The following is a 15,651-nucleotide window of genomic DNA, read 5'->3' as shown; positions in this document are numbered from 1 at the left end:
GCAGAAGTGATTGATGCGTAAGCTGACTGAACGCTCCACTAAATTGATTGCCAGTGAAACAGATAGCAGTTCCGACATCTTAGCTGGGTTAGCACTCACAGTTGTTTACACCAACAGCCATTTGGGGTAGGTAGTTTCTGTTCATATCCCTCAAAGCTGTTGCTTTAAGAAATCCATAGGTAAGGGGAGACAGTGCTGTACTGAGCTACACCAGGAAGGCTTTCTGTGGCAATGTAGTGTGTAAAACAATGTACAGATATATAATTGTGCGGATTGTAATGCACAGATCTGCAGTTGCAAGTAGCTTCTGCAGTAGCTTTACATGGCCAGAAAAATAACAGAGAATGTCTGTTGATAAAAGCAGCACATTAAAGTTGTGGCTAGCAGCTCCAGATGGATGATTGTGCTCCTGAAGCCCCTGGGAGGCTGCAGTCTGTCCTAAAGAGTCAACTCTCTCTCCAGGTACATTTAGCTGTTTAAAGGTTTGGCTAGAAAGCAAAAGCTCTGTGTATCCGCTGTGCTTCTGTCTCTGCACCACTAGTGGGTTATGCAAACTAGGTGTAAGTAGAGGGAGAAGCCATCCAAAACCAGAGCAGTGTGTGTGAGGTGAGTGGCAAGTTACTGAGGCAAGCACAGCAGCAGGGATAGTGCCAGACATGGATGCTCAGAAATGCAGGAGGAATGCCAGAGTTAAATTATCCTGCAAATGTATTAACCTTCCTCTCCCAAAAGGGACTTTGCCTGCACTGTGGGGTGTAGCTGGTTGTGATCAATAATTTTCCCTGCAATGCAACTGACTGCAGTTTTCCACTAAGAATGTTGGACTTGGACCTGTCTTCTCCACTCGTGAGATGCCTGGTAGGAGGATTCAGATATTCGGTGTTCATTTGGTCACAAGCAGGGAGGGATTGCTCCTTGCAGTCATTTGAGGAAAATCACCTTTAGGATAAAGTTTGCTAGTTTCAAAGCCAAAAACACACTGTAAGAGATCACTCTGCCACCTGTGAAACTCTGAATTGTGCAAGGTGCAGTGATGCCTTTGAGGTAGGTGAGCCTGAGCCACAGAGCACCTTCTGCAGACGTAACCCTGTTAACGTGAATTGCTCCCACACCAGAGAGTACAATGTTATTCAGAGACTGCTGTTTTTTCCATATAAAATTTCATGTCCAACATACACATTGCAGTGTTGTTTTAATTTAAACAGAGGTGGAAATAATGAATTGGTGGTGTTGGTGATGATTCTGCAGATACATCAGTGTTCATGCACAGTAAAACACTCTCCTGGTAGCTTTTTGTTGTAAACGTAGACATCCCAAGTCTGGATTTTTTTGCCTCTGTGTGTTTGCATATCCAAGATGTGCATTTGTGAGCAGAATTACTGAACTGTGAAATGAAGTAATGTGGCAGCAGGGCTGTTGTTCTGGAATTTAAAAAGAATGAACTTTGAATTTGGGAGTGTCAAAGTGAATTTGGGAGCTGGGTTGGCACTGTGGGTTAAATGTGCACTTGGGACCTGTGACAGTAACTTCCCAATAGTGTTACACACACATTCTGTGAAACGCTTCTTCATGGTTGTACATTTGGCATATTAGCAAATGCATTCTTTATTCCTTTGGTGCTTCTAATTTTTTTTCTTTAAGATGGGGGTGGTCTGTTTCTCGATTTTTCTGTGGCTTTCTGCACTGTAATGATGGCACCATCACCTGACTGCTGGAATACACTGGCCTGACTTTAATCATCGGGTGACTGGCTCTTAGCATGGTTTCATCTCTGCCGTTTTACATCTCCTCTTGTAATTGCATGATTGCTTGCAGCATTGTTTTTCTATTGGTGACAGTGAAAGGCGAGTATTTATGTAACTTTATACTTTGCTGTTTGATGTTTAAAGTGTAGGTGAAGAAGTGGTACTTTGCAAATAAAATTCTCTTTATTTGATTGTAAGCAGCATATTTTCACCCCTCACGTGCAGTCATTTGTAAGACAAGGTTATATATACACACTCTTATGTATCATATGGAGGAAGAAGTAGGTTGAGCCTGTATGAATAACAAGGCTGCATTTCTGTAGTGCTGACAGTTTCATTGATGTATATATGCTTACAATTAAATAACCTGTGTAAAGCTACAAAAAAGAGCGATGTTTAATGTAAATAGTAGCTCCGTCTTTTAACTGCTAAATAACCAAACACAGCAAAACAATAGAGAATCAAAGCTCCCCTTTAAAGAGCATCGACACCAATTAATATGCAGTAAAATTATCTGGCTGTACAAGTTGTACCAACAGCTCTGCAGGTCTAAAATGGCAGAAGCTTTTTGTTGCTGTATAAAAATCAAACTACCATTTATTTCAGCCTCATGGTATGTGCAAATTCATGCAGCTCAGTTAAGGGAATAGCTTCACAACTGGTGTTACAATCTGTGACTGGAGTGCTGCATCACAATGCAGCAAATGCATTTTCCACATTAACCAAACATGACAGCTGAAACGATTATTAACCATGCAATATGTCGGAAGTCATCAAAAATTCACATCAGAGTAATTGCAGTGGCTCGGGGAAAAAAAATAGTAGCATCTCTCTCCTCTTGCCTGCCTGCTGCCTCACCCCCTCCTAATTCCTACATGGTACGGTCCGTTAACAATAAAATATCCTTCTGTAACCTATAAACTGTTACTCCCATCAGTTACTGGTTTCAGACTGATGCTTTCCCTAGAATTTGAATAAAGCACCACTGGAAAAAAATATATAGATGCTTTACAGGCAGTGGTGTTCAGCCGTGCAAAGCAGCTGCTTTCTTATTGTCTTGCTGGACTCTTGACTGTCTCAGCCATTTCAGGACTTGCAGGTTTGATTTATATATATTTTTTTAAAGACGAGAAAACTTGAACATTAATAGAGGTAGATATAGCTGTGTAAGCCTAAATACCAGGCAACTGAAGTGTGGCAGTTACAGCCAGCATTAACAGGTTTGTAACTCCTCAGTACTGAGATCTACAGGTAGGAATGTCTATCTTTTAAAATGTATAAAATGAGGGCAAAAAGCTTGCTTTGATAAGAGAGTTTTCCTTCAGATATCTTGTATGGCGTTTTTTCTTTGTACTGTTGCTGCAGGTTGTTTTAATTTGTAGGTGAGTAATTAAAGAGAACAGGTGGGTAGTTTTAGAGAAAAGCTCCTTTGCTCACAGAAAAGAAACGGGAAGGTCTGTGCCTTTACCTTCCAACATTCTTCGCTAGAACAGCTGTTGGGTGGGGCAGTCCAGCGTCTGCTTTGGGTTTCGTTTGTGTTGCCTTTTTAAAGACCCTCTTGACATTGCTGACTTTGCTTTTCATTTAAGCAGAATACAGTAGCATAACTTTCAGAATGCCTTTATTCCTGTTTTCTCTTCCCTAGACTATGAAAAGTCTGTGGAAGTATTTTAAACAAAAAATAAAGATGCTACTTGATTATGATTTTTTTTTCCTCTCCTGGTTTTCATTGTGATGCAAAGATATTGGTCCACTCTGTTTCCCCTGTTCTTATAGATGCACTTATGATTTATTTAGAAGACATGTTAAACTTTCTTTAATTTTCTTTTGAAATAAGGATTTCAAATGTGGGACAAAAATAAGAGAAAAAATATTTCTCTTTCAAAGCAAATGAAGCTACTTGGAGATTTGCTTTTTTTGTTAATTTCTTAAATGAAGTGGTAAAGCATATTTGCTTAGTCAACTGGAGTTCGCAGCCTAGATCCCACCTCTCTTTCAACTGAATAGGATACATTATGAAAAGGGTTAATCCAGTAAAGTCATAGTAAAGGGAAGCAGTCAGGGAATTAACATTTATATAAATGTGGTGGCCGTGACTAGCTGGGTGGGTGGCAGCTGATTTAATACTCTCAGATCTGGGGACTTAGAGGCTGCATGAAACTGGGAGCTCTGCCTGGCTTTGGTATGGGGACAAAAGTACAGGGTGAGTTGCTTTTTCTCATTTTCTTTCAGTTCTGTTTTTGTATATGAAAGAAAGCAGTTTAATAAAACATACTGTGCTGGGATGGCACCTGGACTCTTGCAGTAGAGAGTGACTTGGGGCTCCCTCCCCAAATATTAAGGTGCCTGTGTGCCATGTTCTGCGCTCTTCCTTTTGTCAACTGAGAAATGCTCAGAGGGAAGACATGGAACAGTGGCATAGCATGACCAAAAAGTTGCCTGTCTCCAACCAGATTACCTGAGCAAAGGGGAGGTCTTGCCACAAAAGCAGCTCAGCAAAAGATCAAGTAAAGGACAATGAAATGTATGGTTTGCCTGTGTAAAAATATGGAGGAAACCATCCCATCCCCACTGACCCCATAGGGGAGACGGCTCAGTTATCGTTGCAGTTGGTACAGTGTGGCAAATTATTTTCCTTTGTTTGAAGTGGGTGGGAGACAGAGTTCAACTAAGCTCCATAAATTAATGTATGAAAAAATGACTGAGCCACTGTAATGAATAATTAGCTGTAGGTCTCTTATAGCAGGGTTTTCTGTGATATCTGTTGGCAGCATCTGGACTTGACATTTAATTTACATTAAAGTCCGAAAGCTTGTGTGCCTTGTTAATGCAAAGCGCAAATAAAGGCATGCACTGCTAGACAGTTCCTTAGCCGGGGTGGAGTACAGCCGGAGGAGAAAAATGGAAACCTATTGTCTCTGGTGTATCCTCAGCACATTGGCCTCATGCCCCAAGTCTGGAAAGTTTAAACCTTAGGTTTATTACACAGTAGGAGAAATAAGCTGAAAAAGGATAAAGTGTTTATTGTAACGTATTTATTGCAGCAGAGAATACTGATGTATGCTTTTCTCTCTGAGCCCTATAATGTCTAACATTTTAAAATATAAATTGTATAATTATAACAGGCATATTCCAGACTTGTGTTTCTTAGTTTAATGATCTGCAATTAATAATTCATATGTAATTTGAATAATTAACTTTGGGAAATGTATCAGTAATGTAGTAAAGAAAAACCATTTCTAAAGACCATAGCATGTTTAAATTGAGGATTTGAAGATATCATGACATGTATGAACTCCAAATTGCTTTATTTCACTGTCAGTAAAATATTTATATTTATTCCAGGGGATAAGGTGTCATGTTGAAAATAGCTATTATGTGAACAAAGTAGCTATGATTTATTTACAAATATTGCGGAAGAATGGGGTAGCTAACTTGGGCTTATTTTTTTAACTCAGGAGGATGATTTTGCCAAATCATCTCATGTTATTTAAGAGTGCTGAACTTCAAATTTGCACATTTTCTTGACGTTCCAGTGTGTATTAAAAAAAAAAAAAAAGAGCTTACATTCTTCACACTACAGTGAATGTAATCTTGTCTCTTTCTTTGTCGTGTTAGCCACTATCAGCGAAATAAAGTAAATTTAACTTGGGAAAGGTTTTCTTTCCCTGTGTGGGTTTTTCTGAGACTTCAAATTGCAGTAGAAATGCTAGAGGAACCCCCTTTGTGGAGGTACAGCACTGGGGAAAGCCACCTATGCTGGTTTAGGATTTGCATCCTGGTGTAACTTGGTTGTCGCATTTTCAGTGCTGACAGGATTTTGATGTCTGAACCAGGCGTTGTCCCTTCGAGGCAATGAGCGTTTGCTGCCTGCATCGCTTTCTGTCTGAAATGCAGATGGAGGCTGGAAGATGCTGCTTGGCTATTCTTTTCATGAAGCAGAAAGATAACTCGTGCTCCTAAGGAACGTTCAGGAAGACAGTACGGAGGCTTTCAGCTGTGGGATGGGGGCACAGCAGCCGAAATCTCTCCTCTTGAGTCAGCCGGAGAACAGGGAGAGTGTCAGACTCAGTGCTGCCAGGCTCACTACTTGAATCCAGAGGAGGTAAAGAGAACCAGTTCTTTTCATTACTGTTATTTTACCTACAGTTTCAGACTAACTTGAAGGCATTTAACCGTTCCTACACATTTGAAATTGTGAAGGAAGAGATGTGGAAATATCAATCATGTTTTGGTTTTCAAAAAATCCTGAGACCGTCCCTGTTTCTCACAAACAGCAAGGTTGCATGTTCCCAGTCAGACAAGCAGAAGGATAAAGCACTTAAAAAGGGGTGGGGGAGACTGAAGGACTTCACTAAAATTTTTAGAAGTGAATTAGAGGAGGCTGGGTGTTAATGAGTAGCAGGTTTTGTTTAATAATTTGCTCCTCTTTCTGGTGATCCATCAGAAATGTCATTTTGGGATAGCTAATACTTCATTGATTGATTGGGCTGGCAGTTTGGCTTTTGAATGTGATCCTGAGAAATGAATTTTCTGCTGCCAGGTTAAGTGGGTTTTTGTGGTTGCCTATATGTTAATGCTAATGTACAATTAGTCCAGCAGCAGACACTGCAAGCTTGTCTCTGTGCCTCCTTTATGCCTTTTGCGTCTCTTTTCAAACTGCTCCCTTACTAACCAGTGTTTTCTGTGGGGTTCAGAGAGATATCTCCTGTAACAGGACTGGACGCTCCTCTTTCCTCAGTTGTATCAATTTTTCATGTGGTGCCCACAGATTTCCAGTGGCTGGTTTCTCAGCTTGCACCATCTCGGGAGACTCCTTGCCAGCTCTCGGGTACAGGGAATTGAGGTGTGGTCTGCAATGGCAACTGTGCTTCGTCCCTGCCCCTGCCATGCAGGGACGTGACACAGGTAGAAATTCAACATACAGGTTTCATTTGTCACTGTGTTATTTGAGCGTGGTTTCCTCTTAGAGCAGGGAGAATGCACAGCTACTTCTCAAGGAAATGTGGAGTAACCACGATGCTAAAATGGCAGCGAAAGAAATAAGAAAATGGCGTCATCAGTGAGATTGGTTTCGATGGCTTGATTTGAGGGCGTCCTGCCTGATGAGAGGATGTTTCCAGCAAGAGGTATTACATTACAGCCTTAGCTATGACTGTACAATGAAGGTATTAAATCATTTAAATCTGTAGGTTTTTTCACAGTATTCCCTTAAAAAGCGTGATACCGGAGAGGCGGGTATAGCAGCTTATTCTAGTGCATGATTGGAAATTATTTTTGTTTGCATGCTATAAATATTTTTACTATGGGGTTGCATTGTAGATCTCAAGCCCACTGGAATTCTCATAATTTTTTATAATAAATTCCAAAAAAGAGGCAAAGCTTTGAGTTTTGTTTTGATTGTGGATCTCTTGATGCGTTTGTGATTTTTGTAGGGTTGTATTTTTTAATCACAGTGCCAATGCAAGGACTCGTATAATGCAGGAGAGAGGCTCCAGCTACTCATCATAATGCTGAGCAAAGCCCTACACTAAGGTCATCCTTCTGCATTTAAAAATGCTGAGAAAAACAGGTAGCCATGTATTGGGAAACTTGATGAATGAGCTCAAGTTTCAGACTGTGTGGTCTGTTCGCTCTGTGCTGATGGTGTTGCTGAAAGTGGAATGCTGGTGCCACAGGAGATGGGCTTCCTGTGGGTCCTGCTGCTGGTCCTGCTGGCCTGGTTGTGTGGAGAGCTACCCTCACTCAAGAAGTTGTATTCCAAGTGAGATAGCATTGTGTTTAATTGCCTTTGTGACATTTTGGTTTCTTTGTCTTGATTAAGACAAACAGAAACACCATCTGAGCATGTTTTCAGGTGTAATGTACCAGTCTTAGCCAGCTGAATAAGCTCCTTCTTGAGTAACGTCTCTACTGCCACAGTTGGCTGGCAAGAGTCTCTTTACCTTCTTTCTAGTTTTCCATTTTTATGTTTTTTCATTTAGTAGAACACAGAGATATTTATATTCCTGAGACAAATCTATATATTACATTCTGTTATATTCAGGAATATAAAGATGGTAATAGCCTCCTCATTCTAGATACATTTTTTTCATTATTACTCCTCCTATTCTTTGCACAACATCTCAGCAGGTAAGGGCTATTCTAGACTTTGTTATTGCACAGATCTCCTTGGTGCTTTGTACCTTGATAGGACCTGGGATTCTTGTTGAACCACTCCCAGTTATATCATAGGGAGAAGGAAAAATATGAGTATATGCCTGGGGAGAAAGACAGGATCACTAGAGAAAGTAGCACTGTTGTTTACACTTCTTTTGTGTTACGTTAACAATTGCTGTCAAAAATTATCTGTGCAGTGGAGGCTGGTAATTGTACGTGAAAGAGAACCTCATTCTAATCAACTTTACTGCAAAATTCTGGATTAAAAAATGTATTATCTTAGTTCTATGCCATTAAAATCTTTGTGACTTTGAAAAACACCTACTAAACCGCCTTTTAACAGCATTCCCATGCACTGTGCAGCCCAACATTACACAGCAACGGATTTTTGGAGTCTGAGAATGAGAAACTAACTTATGTAATTGAAGTTATTTTGGTTTCACTCTGATGGAGGGGAAGACAGAAGAAATAGTATGGATAATTACTAATATTTTAATGATTAGGTACACTGTGTAAGTAGTATATAAATTGTGTTGCGATGGTTGATATATTGTGTGGTTATTTTTAAAGTGTCCTACTTAACTCATTTTAATTGCACTTGGATTTGTTAAATCTTGTCAATGTCTTTGACATATTTTGTAAAATCTGAAATACACAGGAACACTGCAATGAATTTTCATGTACTTTTAGGAGTTAAGCCACTTAAAAGTACAGTTTTAAATGAAACACTGAAATCTCATAGTGCATGAACTCAGTGAGCATCCTGTGTTGAATTAGAAGAAACTAAAATTGAGCAGAGTCGTGTTTCTTGCCAGCAGTGATGATCTCCATTTATACATGGAACAAGCAGTGCCACATAGCAGAGAGTTCGATTTTGGTGCTGCTGAGTGCCTGGCAGAATATTCCTGCAGGAAATCTGAGCAGTGGTATTTTTCTAGACATTTCCAGTTTGATAAAGCTGTGCTCCTTATATGTTTCATGGTAAATTTTGCTTCTATTCACTACAGATATCTTGTGCTCTCCTTGCTGGCCACATGCTGCAGATGTGTTTCAGAGGGCCGCAGTTGGGTGTGGGATGTGGTGGTGCCTCTCAGTGCTGGGCATGGTTTGATATTAACTGATGGTCTGATATAAGCCTTTCGTGCTTAGTGGATGGTGTCCTGGCTGAAGTGAGCACTAGGAGGTGTTTGTATTTCTTCCCTTCAAGCCTGTATGTCTGAGGAACACATTTTCAGTCTTCACTTGCCAGATTCAAACAGGCCCAGCAAGAGTCAAAGAGCATGCACCATCTGCCCCTGCTTATGTTAGAGCTGATCTGTGATTTCCCAATGAATGCTTCTTTCGGCAGTTTGAGTTTCTCCTGTCACGGCTAGGAAGAATAATGATATTTATCCAACACAGCAAAATCCAATGTTCCTGGATACCGTCTTAAGATTACTGTGAAAACCGCATGAGTTTCACAGATCAAACAGTCTAAACCAGTAAAAAAATACAAAAAAAGTACTAGATCTTTGCATTGCGGGCACTAACCTGAGGCAGAGAGCTCTTTGTAAATATTTGCTTAAGGCTCACTCTGTAACACAGATTAAAGACTGTTTTCGAACCTGGGCACTGCATCAATGCGGGCCGATGGTGGGGTAGGGGAGCCCTGTTCCTGCCCCAGGGCTTGTCTCTGGCAAAAGGTGCTGTGTGCATCTTCAGTGGTGCACACAGCCCCAGGGAGAGCCCTGTGGGCAAGTGGAGGTGTGCCTCTGGTTCTACACTGCGTGTGGGCTCCAGCCTGGTGTGCACTGACTCCTGCTGCTGCTGGGGTGAGGCCCAGGTTGCTGCTTCTCCATCATGAAAGGAGACAGTATTGCGGCTCTGCAAATTTTGATTTTGCTGGAGCAGTAAGCCACTTAAAAAACCCTGAAGTAATCTTTAAATTGTTGCTAGTCACGCAAGGAAGCAGAGATGAAGCCAGGCTTTGCATATTTTAATGACTTACTGCCACTCAAATGCTATCGGCTTGCAGGGTGGGGAAGAAGTCTCCTAGCTTGACTCTCAAACCAGCTGAGCATGAGTATCGGCTGCACAAGTAGAGCACAGTTACAGTACACAGAGGGATGTGATTTGACACCTCTGTGAAGGCAGGTAGCAGAGCAGGAGGTCTTCCCCAAGCCCAGGGTTTGGTTGCATTAGCACAGTTTTTTGTTCTAGCTATTGCTACGTGCTTTTCCCTTTTCAGCTTCAACATGGCTGTTGCTTTGAAAGTCTCTGATGCAACAACCAACTCTTAGGTCTTATCAAACTGTAAAGCCTTCTGGTTTTTCCCTGATTTTCCTGTTCAGTCAACAGGGAATTAAAAATGTTGCAGGATTTCCCACTCTAAACATGATGGTAAGGAAATTGAGAAATGTATGTTGTAGTTTGACAAGTGCAGCTGTCTTAGGCTAGGGGAATTTTGTATTGCTAATTCTTAAATTGAACAACATATACAGCTATGGGATGAGACTTATCAAACCATCCTTTCCAGTAGACCTTTGTGTCTGTGTACAATGATGCATTCCTTGCCTCTCATGCAGCTTTGAAGTGATACTGACTGGTGAATCACCCTTCCTGGGGTTTTCTCCCTCTCTAAGGATTTTTGCACTCAGGCCCTCAGTCTGTTTCTGGCCCCATAGCAGTTTTGCCATCTGAAGCTCTCCAAGGAGGAAGCCAATTTCACAAATGCTCTTGGCTCGTTGTGCTTGGTAGCTGATCTTTGGGCATCTGCCTTGTTGCTTTGAAGGGCACAATATTGCACAGGCCAAGGTATGTAGTGAAGCTGCTTTTTTGCACTGCTTTAGCCCAAAAAACCTGATGCTTTCTGAAAAACAAATCATGGGAGACTTATGGAAGCTTCCAAGACATGTTGGTGTCACTCATACAAAGGAAGGAATAGACTGAAATACTGCTCATGCTACACTGGCGTGTCCCCATCCTCAGGAATACAGTAGTTGGGCACCCCATGGCTCTTCACCCTTTGGCCTATCTATTTAAAGGCAGCCAGCAAGCACTGATGCTTGTGTCAGCACAAACAATAACTTAGATTTAAAAAGTGCCAGGTGGTTTTGCTTCATTTTCTCTTTTCAGAGAGAATATGGCCAGGAGGGTTGTGCCAGGGTACAACACCTCAGGAGTGTGCTCAGATGTGTCCATGTTTTCATTAGGATTGTATTTAGCAAATTGTTTCTTAGAATTGCCAGTAGAAATAATAAATTCCGGTGCTTCACCTGGCGTTGCCAAAGAGTAATTTTTGTTAACTGTCCCTGCTGGATTCACTGGATCTACTGGAAATCCAGCACTTGGAAATATTTTAATCAAAGAGCAATTGACTTGAAATGGTCCCAGATTGTTCATTTTCTTCTTTCTTTCTGTGCCAGTGAAAAAGTACCCATCGCTGTCAACATCCAAGGCCTCAATATACTATTTGGCAACATTCGCCTTCTCGTGACAGCTTGAATACTAAGATCAAGTATTAAAAAGTATAGCCTGGCTGATGAAAGTAATTAAGAGACTTCTCTCAGCCAGGAGAGTTTACTAACCTCATTTACTGCAGTAAATGGAAGAGACTTTCAGTCTCCTGTCAAAAAGGGACCATCGGTGCGTGCACGTGTGCCCTTTTGTACCAATAATGAACTACTGGAACACTCTCTTGCTGGAATTCAGGCTGGAGCCAGGCAGGTGCTGATTGCTGTCAAATCAGCCTGTGTCAGTGATTGTCTGAGATGAGAGGTAGTAGTAGAGCAAGCACAGGCTGCCAGGGGTCCTGTCCTGCCCTTCCGCTGTGGGGCCACTTCTACAAACCATAGTTGAGTGAGGCTGGATTTCAGCAAAAAGAGGAGACTATGAGAAGATCAGGCTGAAATTCAAGGTGTAAGAGATCCAAGAGGATCTGGAATGTGCTTGGGAAAGATGCTGAGAGTCAGTAGACATGTAAGTGTAAGCGGGACTGAGAAACGGGAACCTGAAGGTGCGAGAGTGGGTGTATTTCTATGCCTGTGTCCCTGTTTTGCAAACACCATCGCATCGGATATTGTACAAATGGTGTGTGGGAAACATTCAGCAGTGAGTGTTGCAGAGAACTGGTGATGGAGAAGAGTTATGCTGCTTCCCTTCCAAACTAGATGCAGGAAGGATGTGTGGGAGTCAGACAGTAACAGAGAGGAAAATCAAAAGCCACTCACTAAAGCAGGGCAGAGTGATGTGACATTAAGGCTCTGTGAGCTTTTTGCATAAACCTGCCTCAGGGAAGTAAGATTTTCATTTTCAAGCAAAATTCAGGCAACGCTGGGATCCTTCCACTGGCAGAGCTTGTGCACGGAGAGCTGCAAGGTGAGGTTTTCACCTCTGAGATTATAGCAATCCTTGTGTTGGCTGTTCCTATCTTTGCCATCTGCCTCTGCAAAATAGCGTTTTGTCTCCTAACAATAATCTCTGTTCTCCTCCTGCTTTTGTCTTTGGATGCTGACTATGAAGCAATGTCTCGTTACTCGTTGTACACCCAGCAGCATCTCCCCTGAGAGGGCGGCTCCTTCTTTGTCGGTCGTGCACTCCCCGTGCATGCTGAGCGCTGCACCTCCGTATCCTTGTTACAGTCTGCCAGCGTTCATGGCAGTCAAACCTTGCCTCTGGGACTGCGGAAAGCTTTTAGGGCAGATGTAACTGGTGAGCACAACCAGCACTGTTCACAGCCCAGCCTTCTTAAGAGATATGCGAACGCTTAAAGTTGTGACCTGGGATTTCTGAGGACAAAAATTCTCTAATGTAAAGTGCATCTCTTCCATCTTTCTGCCCATCCTTGTTCCGGGGCTCTACTTTTTCATGCAGTAGAAGTGCATTTGTGTGCGTTTATGTGTGTCCATGAAATCGTGTCTGGTGATCAAAATGTAGTGCACCACTAGGTGGCAATGCGATAAATCCAGGGAACCCAGCAGCCAGCCGGACACACCTCACTTTCTTAACGAGTGGAATTCTGGCCACCAAAGCCTGGAGTGACACCCTCAGGAGCTCTTATTTGGCCTAACTAAGCAGAAGCAGTTCGCACAAGCAGTAACAGGAGCTCCAGCATCGGTTACTGAAACTCCCTCTTCTGAGGTTTAACAATTAGCCTGTAATTAACTGAAGCAGCAATTGTCATGTTAGAGTCATAATGTTTAGCGCAAGACATAGGGCAACCTTTTTAAAATGTACCTCTCCTCAGTGAGGCATTACAGATATTATTTGGCACGTGTGGGGATTTTCTTTTGCTAAAGGAGTAGTTTTTGATATTGAAAAAGGCAGTTATCATCCTCTAATTGGCATTCAGTGTAATGTGATCCCTTAAACGGACCTAGTAGAACTCTCTGGGAGCTGGGTGGTTTCATTAAGATACTCAGCCTGGATTTAATGACGTCAAGGGATGTTCAAGCACATCTTAAATTACTGTGTTGATTACTATCATTGCTGCGTACATTTCTAGGCAGGTACCTGCTCAGCTCTAGGCCACACATTCCTGCAAGGAGAGAGGGGAAGACCAAGGACAGGAAAGGTAGGACTTGTATCTCTTGGGGTTTTCAGAAGTCCGGTGCTTACAGAGCGAGCAGGGAGCCAGGCATCCAGGACATCTGCAAGCTCACACCCTTCATCACATCCAAATAGCTGTAGGTCTGCATCTTTGAGACAGTGGGCTGGTTTTGCCTGTAAAATTAGCAGTGTTGTTAGAATACAGCTAACACACTGTTCTCTGCAGCATCAGATCTCTACCATCAGAAACGGATCTGTCTCTTCCACTCATGTATTGGTGTGTGCTTTGAAGGTCTAGAAGTACTGCTTGTTTTAATTCCAGATAATTTTTCTCCATTTTAGGTTGGAGGTGGTGAAATGAAAAAAAAAAAGAACCCAGAAAGCTTGTTGCCTTCCCAAAGTCCTTCTACCCATGCAGGCAGGGACAAGACTTGCAAGGCACATCTCCATCCCTCTCCTGCACAGAGCCAAGGCTGGGTCTTGGCCCAGTTAGGTGACTGCGGCAACCCTTGTCTCAGTGACAGCTGCTGTAATAGCTGGTCCCCAGACGTGTGCAAGGATATGGATTTAGCTTCCTTTTTTTTTCAGGTTGTAACTGTGAATTTCTCTGTGGGCATTGTCTAAAAATAAAGCAGGACCTGTCTGCTGGTGAAATGAGGAATAGGCTGGGTAGCAGTGACCGCTCTCTTCCATGCGTAATTCAAGGGCTGTTTCTGGGGAACTGCACCGCACGTCTCTCGGAGGATGGCGGCTAGTTCTCTCTCTGCTGTACAGAAAGGGGTCATGTTCTTGTTTCCAGCTGAAGGAGGTCACAGCCTGTCCCATGTACCTCAAATGCTTGTTCTATATATTTCAGTAAGAGAGGGTGCAATGCCTTTTATTTCACATGCTGGTGCTGAGGAGCAGGAGGGCAGGTAGCACACGTATGTGGCAGTTTCCTGGCAGATTGCTTCAGGCTGAGGAGATTTCAAATGCTCCTCACCTCCCAGAGCTGAGTATCACTCTGTGATACTTATGGTTGTATGTATTACTGCTGCAGGGCTGTTTCCGAGACATATACCATAAATATACCATAAATATATTTTTCCAACAGCCCAAATCTCCCTGTGTCACCACAGGAATTCTTTGCAGGAAGATGGGGAGACTGAAAGGCACAAACCCCTCCTGATTCCTGACAAATTCAGTTGGACACTGCTGCAATTGTGTTTTGTCTTTATAAAAGCATAAAGCACAGTCCATTAAGTTCCCACTCTGTGGGTTTGTTAGCAGCTTTTGGTTTTAAAGCTGTGAAGTGAGTGTACAGACTTTTAAGATATTAACACTTAATGGAGTTGATCATTTATAGGTGATTACTTCAGAGGGAGACAAAGGCTTCTTTTTCTTTTTTATGACCTGAATAATGATTAAGTTGAAGTCTGGGAGTAAAAATCAACTTGGTTTATTTAATTGGTGATGTAACAGTGAAAATGCAAAATAAAGATATTCATGTTGAAATGTGATAGATGGATCCTGATTGTTGTCTCCATGTGTTACTGCGGTTTACCCCACCGCTACTTGTTTAAAGTTAAAACTATTTTGTATTTCCTAGTATAGGTCATAAAAGTAACCTTTGGGATAAGGAGGTAACAGTTCATCTAAATCAGTTTGTTCACACACACCTGACCTCTTTGAGATTTACTGATATACTGAAAATTAAAAATACAGTTCTTCCTTTTTACCCACTCCAGCTGTATTCATGGTGAGAAGCTGCGTGGTAAACTTTCTCTGAATGCTTTCCAACTGTTTAGTTATTTCCATCCTTCCTCAACTGACTATTTTTAAGGCTCTTTTTCACAGTTCCTATCGGTCCTCCAAGAGCTCCACTTCTGCCTGAAGCTGCCAAGTCAAAGACTTTTATTTTTTTCAGCATACTCAAGTCCAACAATCTTATCTTGGCTTATCGTTCCTACCAGCTTTCATCCTAGCTCCCTCAAATGGAGAGCAAGAGGAAGCAGATGCTGGGACACAGAGATAAAAGAGAATAGAAGCAGGACATTTCACTAGGATTTAATGCATATTAAAAGAGGGGATTAATGCATTTTCATTTTCACATTGCTCTGGGTGGGCATCTTACTGTACCTCTGGTGAAGTAAAGTGACCTTTAAACTTCTTGGGACTGGACTTTCTCTGCAGAGAGAGCTCTGAGCACTTCTCAGAGCTGAAAGAGCTGAGTACTACAGTA

The 15,651-nt window shown here is 42.0% G+C and overlaps 1 protein-coding gene across 6 annotated transcripts in view; it reads left to right on the top strand.

The window, feature by feature from the left end:
- The window catches only part of NUP93 (nucleoporin 93), a 79,027-nt gene that overhangs the window by 32,442 nt on the left and 30,934 nt on the right, over positions 1 to 15,651 (top strand). The window contains exon 1 of one of the 6 annotated variants that reach the window (XM_032122027.1): positions 2,672 to 2,844. The exons of 3 other annotated variants lie outside the window; for them this stretch is intronic. The gene's annotated coding sequence lies outside the window, so the exon portion shown is untranslated. Of the gene's footprint in view, positions 1 to 2,671; positions 2,845 to 3,864; positions 3,949 to 5,573; positions 5,851 to 15,651 lie in introns of those variants that run through there. 2 more of the 6 variants (XM_032122028.1, XM_032122026.1) reach the window with 2 other exon arrangements.

Source organism: Corvus moneduloides, chromosome 12, assembly GCF_009650955.1.
Source record: "Corvus moneduloides isolate bCorMon1 chromosome 12, bCorMon1.pri, whole genome shotgun sequence".
Taxonomy (NCBI): domain Eukaryota; kingdom Metazoa; phylum Chordata; class Aves; order Passeriformes; family Corvidae; genus Corvus; species Corvus moneduloides.
Note: the sequence above shows the minus strand (reverse complement) of the source record. Positions and strands in the feature narration are given on the sequence as shown.